Source organism: Odocoileus virginianus, chromosome 23 (genome assembly GCF_023699985.2).
Source record: "Odocoileus virginianus isolate 20LAN1187 ecotype Illinois chromosome 23, Ovbor_1.2, whole genome shotgun sequence".
In the NCBI taxonomy this organism is placed as follows: Eukaryota; Metazoa; Chordata; class Mammalia; order Artiodactyla; family Cervidae; genus Odocoileus; species Odocoileus virginianus.
In genome coordinates this window covers 23,774,628-23,793,143 of record NC_069696.1, presented here as the reverse complement: position 1 = coordinate 23,793,143, position 18,516 = coordinate 23,774,628, and the positions used below count along the sequence as shown (strand labels likewise).

The 18,516-nt window shown below is 38.8% G+C and overlaps 1 protein-coding gene across 5 annotated transcripts in view; it reads right to left on the bottom strand.

Annotated features, from left to right (window-relative positions):
* PIK3C2G (phosphatidylinositol-4-phosphate 3-kinase catalytic subunit type 2 gamma) overlaps positions 1 to 18,516 on the bottom strand; it is a 440,932-nt gene that overhangs the window by 81,901 nt on the left and 340,515 nt on the right. The window lies entirely within an intron of this gene.

The following is an 18,516-nucleotide window of genomic DNA, read 5'->3' as shown; positions in this document are numbered from 1 at the left end:
ATTTCACTTGAGTCATTTCCTTGTGTTAGATGTGAATGGAGAAGTCAAGGACCATGCCTATTGATTTGGAGTACAACTATTAATAGTAAACATTATTTTTTATCAACTTCAAATTCACATCTTGAGCTGTTAGCAAATATAAGAGAAACTCTCGTGGTGAAATATAAAACTAATTGTAATATTTCTATTTTGAAGTCTTTAAATTTTTCAAAAATAGAAATTATTTAAATTTCTATTTTTGTTGTTGTTCAGTATTATGTCGTGTCCAACTCTTTGCAACGCTATGGACGGTAGCACACAAGGCTCCTCTATTCCTCTACTAACTCTTGGAGTTTGCTCAAACTCATGTCCACTGAGTCCGTGATGCCATCCAACCATCTTATCCTCTGTTGTCCCCTTCTCCTCCTGCCCTCAATCTTTCCCAGCATCAGGCTCTTTTCCAATGAATCAGCTCTTCCCATCAGGTGGCCAAAGTATTGAAGCTTCAGCTTCACCATCATTCCTTCCAATGAATATTCAGGGTTGATTTCCTTTAGGATTGACTGGCTTGATCTCCTTGCAGTCCAAGGGACTCTCAAGAGTCTTCTTCAACACCACTAAAAGCATCGGTACTTCATTACTCAGCTTTCTTTATGGTCCAACTCTCACATGCATACATGACTACTGGGAAAACCATAACTTTGACTAGGCAGACCTTTGTCAGCAAAGTGATGTCTCTGCTTTTTAATAGTGTCTAGGATTGTCATAGCTTTACTTCCAAGAAGCAAGCATCTTCTAATTTCGTGGCCGTAGTTACCATCTGCAGTGATTTTAGAGCCCAAGAAAATAAAGTCTGTCACTGTTTCCATTTTTTTCCCCCTTCTATTTGCCATGAAGTGAAGGGACTGGATGCCATGATCTTAGTTTTTTGAATGTTGAGTTTTAAACCAGCTTTTTCACTCTCCTCTTTCACTGTCATCAAGAGACTCTTTAATTCCTCTTTACTTTCAGCCATTAGAATGGTATCATCTGCATATTTGAGGTTGTTGATATTTTTCCCAACGATCTTGGTTCCAGCTTGTGCTTTTCACATGATGTACTCTGCATATAAGTTAAATAAGCAGGGTGACGATACACAGCCTTGACGTACTCCTTTCCCAATTTTGATCCAGTTCTCTGTTCCATGTACAGTTCTAACTCTTGCTTCTTGATCCGTATACAGGTTTCTCAGGAGACAGGTAATGTGGTCTCAGATTTCCGTATTATATTTTTTAGGAATAATTTAAAACATCAATTTGTTTAAAATACTTAAACAATTCCAGAAGTTATATCTATCAAAACAGTGTATATTTCAAGAGGCCCAACATCTATTCCTGAACTCTCGGTACTATTCCTTTCTTCCCTCTATATTTAAACATTTTTGAAAAATTATGATTTAACTTTCATTGTTTTATTTTCAAATATATTTGATTTCCTCTGTCAACTATTTTCTAAGAAGTTGTATACTATAATACTATATTTAATATACACATATTTTACATGAAATGCTTTTCACTCTGGTCTTTATTTATTTATTTTTTTGTTAGGGTTTTTGGTTATTTCTGCTTTATTATGATTATTTATATTTAAGAAGGTTTGCACTTGTGTCCTAATGGTATAATGAATATCTTCAGATAATACCCTTTATCCCCTGTGCCCTTTTTCTCCCGTATCTGATCTCCGTGTTATCCTTTTTATCCTAGTTCATATAATAAAGCAATCTTTATGCCTACTCCACATTTCATATGTGCTTCCTATTTCACTCCCATTTTTTACAGAGCTATTCCATCTACATCATATGGTATCTATGCTATACATATTACACATTCCCTCTTCTGAGATATGCTGCTTTGACTTGTCCCTTTGCCCCCAATTTTTTCTGGATTTTGTTTTTCCTTTGCTCTTACAATCTTTCTCCTTTCATTTGGATTATAGTTATAGCAGTTTGTCTTCAGCTTAGGACTTTTTCTAAGGAGGAAGTGCCAGTTACTTTGAGAGTTTATAGACTTCTTCAGCCTTTTCAGATTTGCCATGGAACCCTTGCCCTTCTTTCTGAACTGGCGTGTGTAAAAGTCCTTCCCCGTTTCAGCTGCTTCATAGCTTATCAAATTGGCCCACTCAGCTTTCCAATGAGTACCTGTGAGCTCTGTGAAGCCTTGTTCTCAGGTCCATCAGATAACCTGTGGCTTCCTTAGCTTCCTCCCATAAGATGCTGTTACACAGGTCTTGTAACTTAATGGTCTGCCCTTCCCTGCTTGTTCTTAGGAACACCTTGTTACCTTGTTACTTAGTTTTGTTTTGGATGCTGTCCACAGCATCTGTTTTATGAATTATGAGAGAAATTCCACGCACACTAAAACATTTGCTTTTTTTTTTTAAATAAAATGTAATTCAAGTTGCACAGTAAAATATTTAGTAAAATGTAAAAGGCTTGCCTCATCCTTCTGTTACCACTCTCCTCCCCCCAAATAAGCACTATGAACAGTTTGGTAGTCTTCTTTTGAGGTTCCTCTATACACCTGTGCAAATGAACAGACATACAGACACAGATGACACTCGTACTATTTTTACTCTTGTTATATGCCATGTGCATACTGGGATTATACCAATGAAAAAACCAGACAGAAATGTCTCCCCTTATAAAGTTTCTATAATGTGAGTATAAAATATCATGAAATAAACATAAAAATATAGGATTTGAGAAAGTAATATAAACTATAGAAGAAACTAAGATAGAAATTGGGGAGAGGGAATATGGGGTAGGAAACAGTTGCCAGTTTAAGCAGGATGAAAGTGAAAGTAGCTCAGTCCTGTTCGCCTCTTTGTGACCCCGTGGACTATACAGTCCATGGAATTCTCCAGGCCAGAAGACTGGAGTGGGTAGCCTTTCCCTTCTCTAGGGGATCTTCCCAACCCAGGGATCAAACCTAGGTCTCCCACAATTGCAGGTGGATTCTTTACCAGCTGAGCCACAAGGGAAGTCCAGTCCACAAGGGAAGTCCAAGAATACTGGAGTGAGTAGCCTATTCCTTCTCCAGCGGATCTTCCTGACCCAGGAATTAAACCAGGGTCTCCTGCATTGCAGGCGGCTTCTTTACCAGCTGAGCTACCAGGGAAGCCCCTTAAGCAGGATGGTCAGGGATAATTTCACTGAAAAGATGAGTGATTTGACGAACTTAATTTGCCAAGAACATAGACCATGGGAATTTCTGTTTGAGGCTATTCTAGAAAGAAACAACAGCTCATCCAGAAGCTCAGAGGTAGATGGATGACTGGTTCTTAACAGACAGCAAGAAACTGCAGTGTGACTGACAGAGTAAGGAGGGGAAGAAAGGAATTAGGCAGATAAAGGGAGCATGTCTTTGTAAGATTTTTGAGATTGTGTGAGATGGAAGTAAAAAAGGCAAGAATCAAAAATCACAATGTAATCTGCTTTTTTAACAGTAATATATTTTGGACATGAACTTGAGCACACTTTGGGAGATGGTGAGGGACAGAGAGGCCTGCCGTGCTGCAGTCCATGGGGTCACAAAGAGTCTGACATGACTTAGTGACTGAACAACAACAACAAATATATTTTGGAAGAAAAATTTTACAATAACTTGTGCATAGTAAGTAGCCCTCAAATATTTGTTGAATGAACAATCTCTCTATTTTGAAAAACGGAGTTAACTTTATTTTTTTAAAAATGATCTATCTGGAAGTATAGGTATACAATGATTAGTTTAACCAATTTTTTTTTTCCCATTGCAAAGACCATTCTTTTCTCACGGATTCAACTTTTGTCCAACACCAGTGGTCTACATACATATAGGCTTGTTCTTGGCTTCTTCATTTGGTTGTACATTGTCAATTTGTCTATCTCTGTGTTAATACTGAAAGTGAAAAGTGAAAGTGAAGTCGCTCAGTCATGTCCGACTCTTTGTGACCCCTTGGACTGTAGCCCACCAGGCTCCTCCATCCATGGAATTCTCCAGGCAGGAATACTGGAGTGGGTTGCCATTTCCTTCTCCAGGGGATCTTCCTGACCTAGGGGTCGAACCCAGGTCTCCCACATTGCAGGCAGACGCTTTAACCTCTGAGCCACCAGGGAAGCCCCAACTTACTACATATTCTTAAATAGCTAGAATTTACAATAAGTCTTGAAAATTCCTTTGCCTTGTTCTTCTTTAGGTGTTTTTTTTTTCCCTACAATTTTAGGTCCTTTAACCTCCTGAATATATTTTAGAATCAGCTTATCAAGCTTCTGTTGTTGTCATGTCTGACTCTTTGGGACCCCATGGACTGCAGCATACCAGGCTTCCCTGTCCTTCACCATCTTCTGGAGTTCACCCAATTCCTGTCCAGTGAGTCGGTGATGCCATCCAACCATCTCATCATCTGACACCCTCTTCTCCTCTGCCCTCAATCTTTCCCTGTATCAGGGACTTTTCCAATGAGTTGGCTGTTCCCATCAGATGGCCAAAATACAGGAGCTTCAGCTTCAGCATCAGTCCTTCCAATGAGTATTCAGGGTTGATTTCCCTTAAGATTGACTGGTTTGATCTCTTTGCTGTCCAAGGGACTTTCAGGAGTCTTCTCCAGCACCACAGTTCAAAGGCATCAATTCTTTGGTGTTCAGCCTTCTTTACAGTCCAGCTCTCACAACAATACATGACCACTGGGAAGACCATTGCCTTGACTATATGGACTTCTGTGGTTTGTCATAGCCTTCCTGCCAAGAAGCAATCATCTTCTGATTTTATGGCTGCAGTCACCATCCACAGTGATTTTAGAGCCCAGGAAGAGGAAATCTGTCACTGCTTCCACCTTTTCCCCTTCTATTTGTCATGAAGTAATGGGGCCATGATCTTAGTTTATTTTAATATTTAGTTTTAAGCCAGCTCTTTCACTCTCCTCCTTCACCCTCATCAAGAGGCTCTTTGGTTCTTTCTCTGCTTTCTGCCATCAGAGTGCTTTGCTTTGCTTTCTGCCATTATCTGCATATCTGAGGTTGTTGATGTTTCTCCCACCTATCTTGATTCCAACTTGTAAGTCATCCAGCCCAGCATTTCTCGTGATGTGCTCAGCTTGATGTGCTTATCTAGCTTACCCATACACAAAATAAATGAACAATCATTTGAGTGGTATTCATTAAACTATAAATTAATTTAGGGAGAATCAACACCTTCACAGTATTGAAACTTAAAACCACTAAACATGGCATATCTCTCCATTTAATTGAGTCTCATTTTACATCCTTCTGTACAATTTTAGAATTTTTTTCCTGTGGATGTTTTGCATATCTTTTGTTAGATTTATCGTAGCTTGTAAATTCTAGTTTTTTTTCCCCTAAATTTTAACGAATAACTGTTAGTATATGAGTAGATTTTAAGTTATTATTTCTAACTATATTGTATATTCTTTTGAAATTTGAATGGACACAGTCATGTTATATGAAAACAATGACAGATTTTTCTGTTACCTTTTACTTACTAAGATTTCTAGTTCAATGTTAAATGAAAATAGTGATAGCAGGCATTTTTGGTTTGTTTGATTATAGGGAAAAGCTTTTAATGTTTTACCACTAAGCACAATGTTGTCTATAGTTTTTAGCTACAGGTTAAGGACACTTCTTTCTATTTTTAGAGTTAAAAAAACAGTGATTCTAAATTTTAATAACTGCATTTTCTGTATCTATTTAGGTGATCATATAAAGCTCCCCCTCTATTTTTTTCACTCCTGACTCTTGAATGTTTATCTTGTAACTACTTACTGTACTAAATTCTGGTTATTTCAAAAATTAAAAGAAAATTATCTGGAATTGCTTTGTTTTCTTATTCAAGTGGAAAATAACAATATACCAAATCTTAAATATAGAGCTTTACTATAAAGATAGAGGCATTATTATATTTTTCTTGACATTAGTGACATTAAAGGTTATAATTTTTCACTTTAAAATACATGTTTATCTAAGTTTCCTTCTATTCTGAGCTTACTAAAAATTTCCAAGAGGAATAGATGTTGAATGTAATCAAACACTGGTTTTCTGGGTTGGCATCTATCCAAGTTATCATGCAGTGATTTTTTTATGAAGAAGCAGCCATGTCCTTGATGTTAAAAATATAAATCAATAATGTTTGATAATTTCCCCCTCATTTTTTATACAACTTCAAGCCCATTTATCTTGTTCTGGTATTAGGTTTTAAAAAAAAAATCCAAAATTTTTCATTATTATATATCAATCTTGGCCAAAATTTGCTAAGAAATTTAAAATATGACCCTGATCATTATTCATTTCCACAGTGTTCATTATTTCTAAAGATGTCCTTTGACTTTATGAATTTATGGGTAGATAGATAGTACAGGATAAAACGTTCATTTCTTTCCTCATCAGCAGTTTAAAGACATGAAGACAATAATAATAGTAAAAGTATAATACTGATCATGATTTATGGAGACCTTAAAATTTATTCACTCATTCAACAAATATTTACTGAGCACATTTTATGTATTGGGATGGAAAGTTTATGGTAACAGCATGTACTCACTTCTTATGAAGGTAGGACTATGAACCATAAATCTTGAGTTCTGATGTACTCATGCTCACATAATCTCAACCACATCGTGGCCTTATTCTTACATTTCCCAAGAGTCAAGATGCAAGAGGGCTAGTGGTGAAGGATGAACTCTTATGATAAACCTAGAGTTTTAAGGCAACTTTCACCTAAATCCATCTCCAGTTTCTCAAGAGGCAGGTTTAACAAGTCAGATAAACTAGTGTTGTTAAATATGATGCAATTTAGGATGGGGGTCCTCAGAGCAGAATTGGACATGACTCAGCGGAAAAGGTCAGTTCTCATTCCAATCCCAAAGAAAGGCAATCCCCCCAAATGCTCAAACTACTGCACAATTGCACTCATCTCACATGCTAATAAAGTAATGCTCAAAATTCTCCAAGCCAGGCTTCAGCAATATGTGAACTGTGAATTTACAGATGTTCAAGCTGGTTTTAGGAAAGGCAGAAGAAGCAGAGATCAAATTGCCAACATCTGCTGGATCATTAAAAAAGCTAAAGAGTTCCAGAAAAACATCTATTTCTGCTTTATTGACTATGCCAGAGCCTTTGACTGTATGGATCACAATAAACTGTGGAAAATTCTGAAGGAGATGGGAATACCAGACCACCTGACCTGCCTCTTGAGAAACCTATATGCAGGTCAGGAAGCAACGGTTAGAACTGGACATAGAATAACAGACTTGGTTCCAAATAGGAAAATGAGTACATCAAGGCCGTATATTGTCACCCTGCTTATTTAACTTATATGCAGAGTACATCATGAGAAATGCTGGGCTGGAAGAAGCACAAGCTGGAATCAAGATTGCCGGTAGAAATATCAATAACCTCAGATATGCAGATGACACCACCCTTATGGCAGAAAGTGAAGAGGAACTAAAAAGCCTCTTGATGAAAGTGAAAGAGGAGACTGAAAAAGTTGGCTTAAAGCTCAACATTCAGAAAACTAAGATCATGGCATCTGGTCCCATCACTTCATGGCAAATAGATGGGGAAACAGTGGAAACAGTGTCAGACTTTGTTTTTTTGGGCTCCAAAATCACTGCAGATGGTGATTTCAGCCATGAAGTTAAAAGATGCTTACTCCTTGGAAGGAAAGTTATGACCAACCTAGATAGCATATTAAAAAGCAGAGACATTACATTGCCAACAAAGGTCTGCCTAGTCAAGGCTACGGTTTTTCTAGTAGTATGTATGGATGTGAGAGTTGGACTGTGAAGAAAGCTGAGCACCGAAAAATTGATGCTTTTGAACTGTGCTGTTGGAGAAGACTCTTGAGAGTCCCTTGAACTGCACGGAGATCCAACCAGTCCATCCTAAAGATCAGTCCTGGGTGTTCATTGGAAGGACTGATGTTGAAGCTGAAACTCCAATACTTTGGCCACCTCATGTGAAGAACTGACTCATTTGAAAAGACCCTGATGCTGGGAAAGACTGAAGGTGAGAGGAGAAGGGGATGACAGAGGATGAGATGGTTGGATGGCATCATCGACTCTATGGACATGAGTTTGAGTAAACTCTGGGAGTTGGTGATGGGCAGGGATGCCCTTTGTGCTGCAGTCCATGGGGTCGCAAAGAGTTGGACACAGCTGAGCAACTGAATTGAACTAAACTGAACTGAGCAACTCAGTACAAGCCAATAAATTAGTATGGAATTCCTAGGTGGGATAAAAGCACTAAAACAATGCCCCTTTAGTTTTTATATAGAAATAACACTTAGAAAAATTTTTTAGTATTTCTTGAATCAAGGGAACATAGTCCAAAAGGACATAAAATAAGATAAAATTTCTTAAGTCATAGGTTCCATCTTAAACATATGTACAAATTCTTTTCTACTTCAGAACAGAGGTACCTTTTTATGTAAGTATTTTAAATTGCTTATCATCAGAAACAACTGCTACTAATAGGTTTCCTAGCTATGTGTGAATAGGCAATTGAGTTTATCAGTCTCAGAAAACTGTCAAATTCAGGTCTAACCTTTCATGTCAGTTTTTTTTTCTTCTCAGGTATATAATACTGTATATTTTGAGCTCATATTTTTGCTAATATAAATTTATATTAATAAATAAAATGGCAAAAGTTTCTGTTTCATAAACTACATTGGAGTAACCATTGAAGCTTGCATGAGTGTTTCGTCACTCAGTCATGTCTGACTCTTTGCGACCCCGTGAACCGTGACCTGCCAGGCTCCTCTGTCTATGGAATTCTCCAGGCAAGAATACTATAGTGGATTGCCATTTCCTTCTCCAGGGGATCTTCCCCACCCAGGGATTGAATCCAGGTCTTCTACAATGGCAGGCAATGGCTTTACCATCTGAGCTACTAGGGAAGGCCAACCATTGAAGGCCTAAAGGTGTAGTTTTGGTGACTGAGTGAAAGTTCTTAGACAACACTTGATGGGAATTTAAAAAAATGCATATTTCTACTGCTGAAGTTTGATATCATTTTGCTGTTTGATAGAACACCAATCTATTTTACTGGTCAATCTCTTTAATAGTCTCAGGGAATACTTCTCAAATGACTTTTCTGTGAAGGAATTTGCATGAGAATGTTCTTATTTTATCATATGTAAACAGTTTCAACTCACATTCTCCATGAACAAATTTCTTCATCTAACTCTCAATAAAATACGTTATCACGACAGTTCCTATTTCGGTACAAATTTATATTGGACCAATAAGTATTCAAAAGTATTCAAAATATTTTTAACCAAAAAATTCCCATGCTGAATGAATTTAATGAATAATCATTGCTGATGCAGTCTTGGTACACCATTTTTTTAAAAAAGATTCCTCTCTATACACTTTTATTTTAAAAAATTAAAGATTATCTGACATTAAAAAGAGAGCACTTGATGATTTTGGGGTATGTAACATGTATGTATATTTGTGTGAAGATACATTTAAGCTTCATGGTCTAACCTTAAAAAATTAGATGCTAAAAATAGATATCTCATGTTAATCTCATATAGTTTTAATGGCATGGTACCCTAATTTGAGAAACAGAGCTATAAACATTTAGGTTTTTTCTCTCACTATGTTCTTTCAACTAATCCAAAGACACTACAGTTAAAGCACATCCATATTATCTGAGATTATCAGTTTCCTATGTAGTTTTATTTCCACATAATTTTGTTTAGCATCCTGAGAAGAGCACCTATTATGCAAGAAATCAGTTTTGTTCTCTTTTGAACTCACTTATCAGTTCTGCCTGTAATCTCAAGAAAGTCAGCTTTCACGAGACTCAATTGTTACCATCTAGAAATATAGTTGATGACTAAACCATGCCATCCCCTGGGACTATTGACAGAATCAAATGAAGTAACATATAAAAAGTTATTAGAAATAGAATGTGTTTGTGCTAAGTAGCTTCAGTCTTATCTGACTCTTTGCGACCCCGTGGACTGTAGCCCGCCAGGCTCCTCTGTCCACGGGATTTTCCAGCAAGAATACTGGAGTGGGTTGCCATGCCCTCCTCCAGGGGATCTTCCCTATCCAGTGATCGAACCTGTATCTCTTAAGTCTCTTTCATTGGCAGGCAGATTCTTTATCACTAGTGCCACTGGGGAAGACTTATAAATTTTATTTAAGAAAGCTTACTACTAAATAAGTAATAAAATGAATATATATATGAGCCCAAAAGGCAGTAAACTAGTAAGATAGATACAAGGGAAAACAAATGTACAGATTTATGATTCTGTGGAAACTGACTTATGGTAGACTCTTCAAATCCTACAAAAGATATGTTAGATAAGGATTAAAACAAGAGGCAACTTTAGAGTTTCTCATCTTTTTCTCTTTTCTCCTACTCATAGTTTAGAACCTGGCTTTAAGAATGAAAAACTGCTCTCCTCCAGGTCCAAGCTTCAAATCTTAAGAATTCATCTACAAGTGTTATGCAAATTTCATCAAAGGCACCCAGCTGCATACAAACAAGAATTCCAGGCTCCATGGCTTTTAATACAATAAGTAATTCTTACATTTTCTTATGGAGGCTTCTTACAAAATTTAGCTAAATTAGAGCAAATGGAATTAAAAAACATAGGGAAATATAGATGGACTAGTCTTATGTATAAGTACTATGCCAGCAAAATAGCATTCCAGGTTTTGATCTCCACGTTCCCCTAAAAGCCAGATCTTTTTTTTTTGATTTATTGTAAAAGCTATCATATGTTTATGTGTCCAGTAACTCAGTCATATCCAATTCTTTTCAACACCTTGGGCTGTAGCCTGCCAGGCTCTTCTGTCCACGGGATATTCCAGGCAAGAATACTGGAGTGGGTTCTATTTCCTACTCCAGAGGATTTTCCTGACTCAGGAATCAAACCTGAGTCTCCAGCATTGGCAGGCCAATTCTTTACCACTGTGCCAGTTGGGAAGCCCCTCTAAAAGCTGTCTTATCTGCAGTTAAAAAAATAGTAGTTTCAAAAATCAATTTAGTTCAGATTAGTTCTTACAATTATATTTTTTAAAAATGGAAGACTTTTTTAGGGAAATGCCAGTTTAATTTGCATTTCCCTTTGAATCTGCTTTCCTAATTTAAGGAAAGTTGGAGGTCATAACTGTTAGTTCCTCTAACTCCTGTTTTTTATTTGGATTTTCTTGTGAGCATTCATTTCTGAAAGTATCAACAGTTAAACTAAGGCAAAAGAAAACTTTGACCCATATTTGTGGAATTCAGCAATCCATGAGATGACACCTGATGTGAAGAGCCGACTCATTGGAAAAGACCCTGATGCTGGCAAAGACTGAGGGCAGGAGGAGAAGGGGACAACAGGATGAGATGGTTGGATGGCATCACCAACTCACTGGACATGAGTCTGAGCAAACTCCGGAATAGTGAAGGACAGGGAAGCCTGGCGTGCTTCAGTCCATGGTCACAAAGAGTTGGACACGACTGAGCAACTGAACAATGAGATGACAATTTGCAAAGTCCTAAAAAAATAAAATCAAGAAAGTTTAATGATAAAAGAGCGCAGGGATCTGCATTCCTGTCCCATACTCTTGTTTCTCAGTTTTCAGGAGAAACCAGGTAGAAAGCCACTGAACTATGTTTTGAGACATTTGAGCATAAGGAATCTTGTCTCACCTTATTAGGTTAGGTGTGCAAACTCAGTTGTGTTAGTCTCCTTACAACCCCATGGACTGTAGCCCACCAGGCTCCTCTGTCCACGGGATTCTCTAGGCAAGAATACTGGAGTGGGTTGCCATTTCTTCCCAACCCAGGGATTAAACCTGCATCTCCTGCATTAGCAGGTGGATTCTTATCACTAGTGCCACCTGGGAAGCCTATAACCATGAAAAATAAACAAGAAGGAATGCTGGGGACACTGGGGATTTCTGGCACTGTGTCTGCATACTTTGTCAGCTAAGGGACTCTGACTCCTGTGTTTGTGATGTGAGGCCTGGGAGCACTCTTTCGGGATGTCATCAACATTTTCAGCAGCTTCATGCTTGTACTTGTTGGGACAGTCATTATGCCTCCTCTACCCAATGGCCGCTCCTTATTAAGACTGTTCCTTCTAAAGCCCAGAGTTCAGAGAAGAAGCTCCAGGCTGTTCTCTGTGAAGGGGTGGCCCATGGTGAGAATAATAATTGACAACTGAATCCATGATGACTTTGCATGAAGGACCCTGTCCAGTAGGAATAAAGGCCACTAGTTAAGTCAATTAGACAATCTCTCTCTGGAATTTATATGAGAGAATACTGGCCAATAGGCAAAGAGAAGTAGTATTTGATAGGGAGAGATAAGCAGAAGAGAAGTCCTTCGTTTTCAATAGAAACTGGCCAGGCATATTGGTTTCTGGAGTTTGTTAGTTGACAGTGTGTGTCCATGTATACTCTTCTCCCCAAAGATACCAGATAGAATCGAGTTCTTGCTATCAAAATACCCCACTGATGCAAATAATTGGTTATTTTGAAGTCTGGGGTTCTGTTTTGCTTCAAGCTGCCTTCAGTTTTAGCTGAAGAGCTGGAGATCTTACATTTACTAAACCAAAGAATCTGCGTGACAGGCCACATGGATTATCTGGGAAGACAAATGGAAAATGTCTTCTCATATATCTGGAGGAGGAAATGGGTAAAGGGAAAAGCAGGATCTTCGTATAGGAGGGAAGGTAGGCTGGGAAATTTATGCTTGATGATCCCGGTCTGGCCTGTGAAATAGGTTGCCTGTTTCTAAAGGACAGCTTGCCTGAGGTTTGAGACTGAAAATTCTGAAATAACCCATTTGGATGGCACTTTAATGGATGGTTGCCTTTGTTGCCTAGCAGTGGGCTCGGCAGAGATATTACATGAGAGTATCAATTTGCAGGGACTGAGTCGTGATACTTTGCTGATTCTATTCAACAGAACGCAGCTGTAAGGGGAGTAAAACAAAAAAAAAAAGTAAAGGAAGCAGAGAGAGGAATTGGCAATGAGGTAAAAAGCCTTTGTGGCCGGTAAACCAATTTTATTTTCATTTTTCTCTAAATGCTATTTGTTGTAATATGATTTTTTAATGTCACACACCCTCTGAAGCTCTTGTGATCATTTCTTAACCCAGAATGTGAATACCCAAGAGTGAAGCAGGATCCTGTGTTGTTCATGAATAGAGTACTCCCTGAGAGACACAGGAAAAGCCATTTCTTTCTTTCAAGTCTCGAAGAGGGTCAAGAGGGGCAACCTCTTAATGCTAATACCGTAGTCAGATGAGGGCACTCAAGGTATCCGCACATGCTGTCTCAGATGGCTTAGTCCTCATTCATGACCCAGGTCTCTGAGTTTAGTAGTGGTAGTGGGAGAGGGTTGATTTTCATTTTAGTTTTATCAGTATCTTAGTAGAGATATCAGAATAAAAGTGGCAGAAAATATTTCTAGTTTGTTGGAACAAAGAGAACAAGGGGTTTAAATATACCAGGGCTCTCATAAGTATACCCAAGTTAATGACACTCATTGAGGCACCAAGATCATTGCTGAACTTGGTTTCCTTTTTGGTAAATTATGTGCTCTGTCATTGACACTTCAATTTTGTCCTTAAGTTTTGATATTCATATAATGTCAGAAAACATAGCTTAAGATAACAGTATAATTTATGCAGAGAAGTAAACAAGCACACAGAATTTTTAAAGGCTTCCTTATTGTTTTCAACTCACCAGCCTGCTTTTATAAATTCACTCTATATGTTAAGCATTAACAGAAGAATACTGTATAATTTCCTTTTAAATTTTAAATGTCTAAATAATAGAGAGTTTAAGTAACTTTTTAACTGGCAAAGAATCATAGTCACATTCAATTCAAGGCTTCCTGAACCTTGATAATAGGTTCCAGCAAAAGTGCTGGATGGAAAGTGTGATAGGAAAGACACTAAACATTTGATCTACAGATACTGACCAAGGAACTTAAAGGAGAGTTGAAAAGATAATCTCAAGGCATATTAAATCATATGTAAAATATCAAGGTACATAATTGAGATTTTAGGACAAAAGATACTACTGAGACAGGCTCTTGGAAATGAATGGGAGAGTGAGTCTCCTGGAGATTTCTCTGAGAAGAAAAGTAGAAAAAAAATAGAGGTTCAAGGCATCTGGTAATGTGCCAAAAGTGGGAAGGCAGGTGGTGGTCTTGGCATCAGTAATAAAGTTATCCCATGGGGATCTCCCAGGTCAACCACTGTATCAGCATGTGTATGTACTTTAGTCATGTCCAACTCTTTGTGATCCCATGGACTGTAGTGTGCCAGGCTCCTCTGTCCATGGGATTTTCCAGGCAAGAATACAGGAGTGGGTTGCCATTTCCTTTTCCAGGGGATCTTCTCAACCCAGGGATCAAACTGACATTTCTTATATCTCTTGCATGGGCAGGTGGGTTCTTTACCACTAGCACCACCATCCTGAACCAAACACCTGGGGAACACCTGATGGTGGCACAGTACAGAGCTAGAATAATAATTCTGTGAAGGACGTCAGTCCGCCAAGGCTTGGGGGTATTCAGGAATGAAGATAGGTGCCCAGGAAAGGTTACAATATCATCCAGCAGCCTGCGTGGGCTCCAATGAATGAATCTCAAGAAAACTGTGGTCTGAATTAAGAAGCAGCGCAACTCCAGTAGCCCTCACTTGTGAGGGGAGCATCTAAGCACAGTAGAATTTAAGGCCCCGCGTTATGGGGCATGAGCCCCTGGATTTGCATCGTGGCTTTGTCTCTTGTTGGCTGTATCCTTTGTCAAATCATTTTCTTTCTCTGGGGTCTCAATTTCCTGATCTAAGTATGTAGAGAAAAGTGATACTGCCTCATAGACTTGTCATGATGATTAAACAAGTTACTGTAGGAAAAGTACTTAGAAAAAAGTTTGACATGTAAGAAGCACTGTATTAAATATTAGCCATTGCTATATGAGTTTTGTACACTTGATGTTTCATGGTAAAATTGTATTTTCTGTGACATTAAACTTTTTAATATATTTTAAGGGACTAGAGCTTGTTTCACATTCAGATACTTTTGGAAGTGGAAATAAGTCCTCTGCTTTACTTGGGAAAAACTGATTAAACTAACCAGCAGATTAGCTTAGGTGATATACTAGATAGTATATAATTCAGTAAATTAGGCATATCATGAAATAATACATGTTCTGTAGAGTTATAGAAGACTAGTGAGTATTAAAATAATCTGAAAAGCCTTTGTGGATGACATCCAGAGTCTCAAGGGATGGATAGGACTAAAGATTAGATCAGAAACCCTCCTCTTTTCTAGTAATTTTATAATTCTTAGGAAGCCATTTTTGATGAGGCTGTACACATAAGTTAAAAAGACAAAGCAGGCATGAATACCTGTGTGCTCACTCGTATCCGACTCTTTGCGGCTCCATGGACTGTAGCTCACCAGGCTCTTCTGTTCCTGGGAGTTCCCAGGCAAGAGTACGGGAATGGGTTGCCATGCCCTCCTCCAGAGAATCTTCCCAACCCAGGGGAAGACTGAACTGGCATCTCCTGTATTTCCTGCATTGGCAGGTAGATTCTTTATCACTGAACCACCAGGGAAGACCTGCAGGACTGAATGTATATTGACAAATTGATCTACCATGGCAAGAATTCATTTGGGAATAACAGAGGTGGTGTGGATAAACCTCAATAAAGACAATAAAGTTTATAAGGTCCTCAAAAGTAAGAGGTAGGATATGGCAAGTCAGAGAAAATTACTGAACAGAGTAATAGTGTGCTGTGGTTTAGATGACCAGATGTGTTTTAAGTCTCCCAAAGAGAACAAGTTCTTGACTATAAATTTGTAGAAAAATGTTTAATTAACCGAATGTACCACATAACATCTGAAAGTGAGAAAATTAGCCTGGCGGAGAGATGCAGGCAGATAAATGAGATCTAGCTCACTGCCAGAATTCTACTGGCTTCAGATCCACTTCTTTTGTTTGTTCAGGTCCTCTCAATGGGAAGGAGATGAGTCAACATAGGCAAGCTCTCCCATCTCTGCAATTCTATCCCTCACAGATCTGAGTGTGTCAGATGAAGTTGGAGGATGTGGAGGGATGAGACTCTGGCAGACAAAGCTTATTTACCTTTTTCTATGGCCTCGTCCTGAAAGAACGTTCTTCATCTGATATATAGTTTTTCCCTTTGTCCTAAATGGTAGCAGGGCTTATTTGTGGACTGTAGCCTGTAACTGCTTTGTTCAAGCATGACACATCAAATGCAGGTTGGAGCACAATCATGTTTTAAACTCCACCTTTTCTGGCCCTCTCTCCATTCCTCCCCCATCAGACTCTGTCTCACTGACATGCCAACCACTGTGCCTGCCCTGCTGCAGCCCACTTTAAAGAAGGGCATCCCAGTCAGATCCTGACAGAATAGCCTGAGGGGACTATTTCTGGTACTAGGTGAACCCATACACCTTGGATGGAGTTAACTGTAGCAGGGTCAGCAGCTTGAGTAAAAGGCTGATTTCCTATTCATGAGGTCCCCAGAGCTGCCCTCAACATAAATCTGGAAGGACCTTCCAGGCCCTGTGATAGACCTTCTGTTCTTCCTGAGGCAGACAGTTAGCTGTCCTTCCTTGGGATTTCTCATTAGTCCCTTGCCCCCACTAATTGAGGCAACTTGAGAATCCCTCATCCTTGAAACTGAGGATCTGAAACACCTCTTCCAGTCTTCAAGCTAGTGTCTTTGGCCACAGTCAATTGTCAACTAATATTTGTAGTTTTCTAAGGGGCACTTAGAAGTGAATTCCTTATTGCCAAATTCAGGCTTAAATTGAAGAAAGTGGGGAAAACCACTAAATCATTCAGTTATGACCTAAATCAAATCCCTTATGATTATACATTGTAAGTGAGAAATAGATTTAAGGGACTAGATCTGATAGAAAGAGTGCCTGATGAACTATGGGCAGAGGTTTGTGACACTGTACAGGAAACAGGGATCAAGACCATCCCCAAGAAAGAGAAATGCAAAAAAGCAAAATGGCTGTCAGAGGAGACCTTACAAATAGCTGTGAAAAGAAGAGAATCGAAAAGCAAAGGAGAAAAGGAAAGATATACCCATTTGAATGCAGATTTCCAAAGAATAGCAAGGAGAGATACTAAAGCCTTCCTCAGTGTTCAATGCAAAGAAATAGAGGAAAACAATAGAATGAGAAAGACTAGAGATCTCTTAAAAAAATTAGAGATACCAAGGGAACATTTCATGCAAAGAAGGCACAATAAAGGACAGAAATGGTATGGACCTAACAAAAGCAGAAGATACTAAGAAGAGGTGGCAAGAATACACAAAAGAACTGTACAAAAAAGATCTTCATGACCCAGTTAATCATGATGGTGTGATCACTCACCTAGAGCCAGACATCTTGGAATGTGAAGTCAAGTGGGCCTTAGGAAGCATCACTACAAACAAAGATAGTGGAGGTGATGGAATTCCAGTTGAGCTATTTCAAATCCTAAAAGATGGTGCTGTAAAAGTGCTGCACTCAATATGCCAGCAAATTTGGAAAACTCAGCAGTGGCCACAGGACTGGAAAAGGTCAGTTTTCATTCCAATCCCAAAGAAAGGCAATGCCAAAGAATGCTCAAAGTACCGCACAATTGCCCTCATCTCACATGCTAGTAAAGTAATACTCAAAATTCTCCAAGCCAGGCTTCAGCAATACATGAACCATGAACTTCCAGATGTTCAAGCTGGTTTTAGGAAAGGCAGAGGAACCAGAGATCAAATTGCCAATATCCACTGGATCATCAAAAAAGCAAGAGAGTTCCAGAAAAACATCTATTTCTGCTTTATTGACTATGCCAGAGCCTTTGACTGTGTGGATCACAATAAACTGTGGAAAATTCTGAAAGAGTTGGAAATACCAGACCACCTGACCTGCCTCTTGAGAAACCTGTATGCAGGCAGGAAGCAATAGTAAGAACAGGACATGGAACAACAGACTGGTTCCAAATAGGGAAAGGAGTATGTCAAGGCTGTATATTGTCACCTTGCTTATTTAACTTATATGCAGAGTACATCACGAGACATGCTGGGCTGGAAGAAGCACAGGCTGGAATCAAGATTGCTGGAAGAAATATCAATAACCTCAGGTATGCAGATGACACCACCCTTATGGCAGAAAGTGAAGAAGAACTCAAGAGCCTCTTGATGAAAGCTAAAGAGGAGACTGAAAAAGTTGGCTTAAAGCTCAACATTCAGAAAACTAAGATCATGGCATCTGGACCCATCACTTCATGGCAAATAGATGGGGAAACAGTGGAAACAGTGGCTGCCTATTTTTCAGGGGGCTCCAAAATCACTGCAGATGGTGATTGCAGCCATGAAATCAAAAGACACTTACTCCTTGGAAGGAAAGTTATGACCAACCTATCCTAGACAGCATAGTAAAAAGCAGAGACATTACTTTGCCAACAAAGGTCCATCTAGTCAAGGCTATGGTTTTTCCGGCAGTCATGTATATATGGGAGGGCTGGACC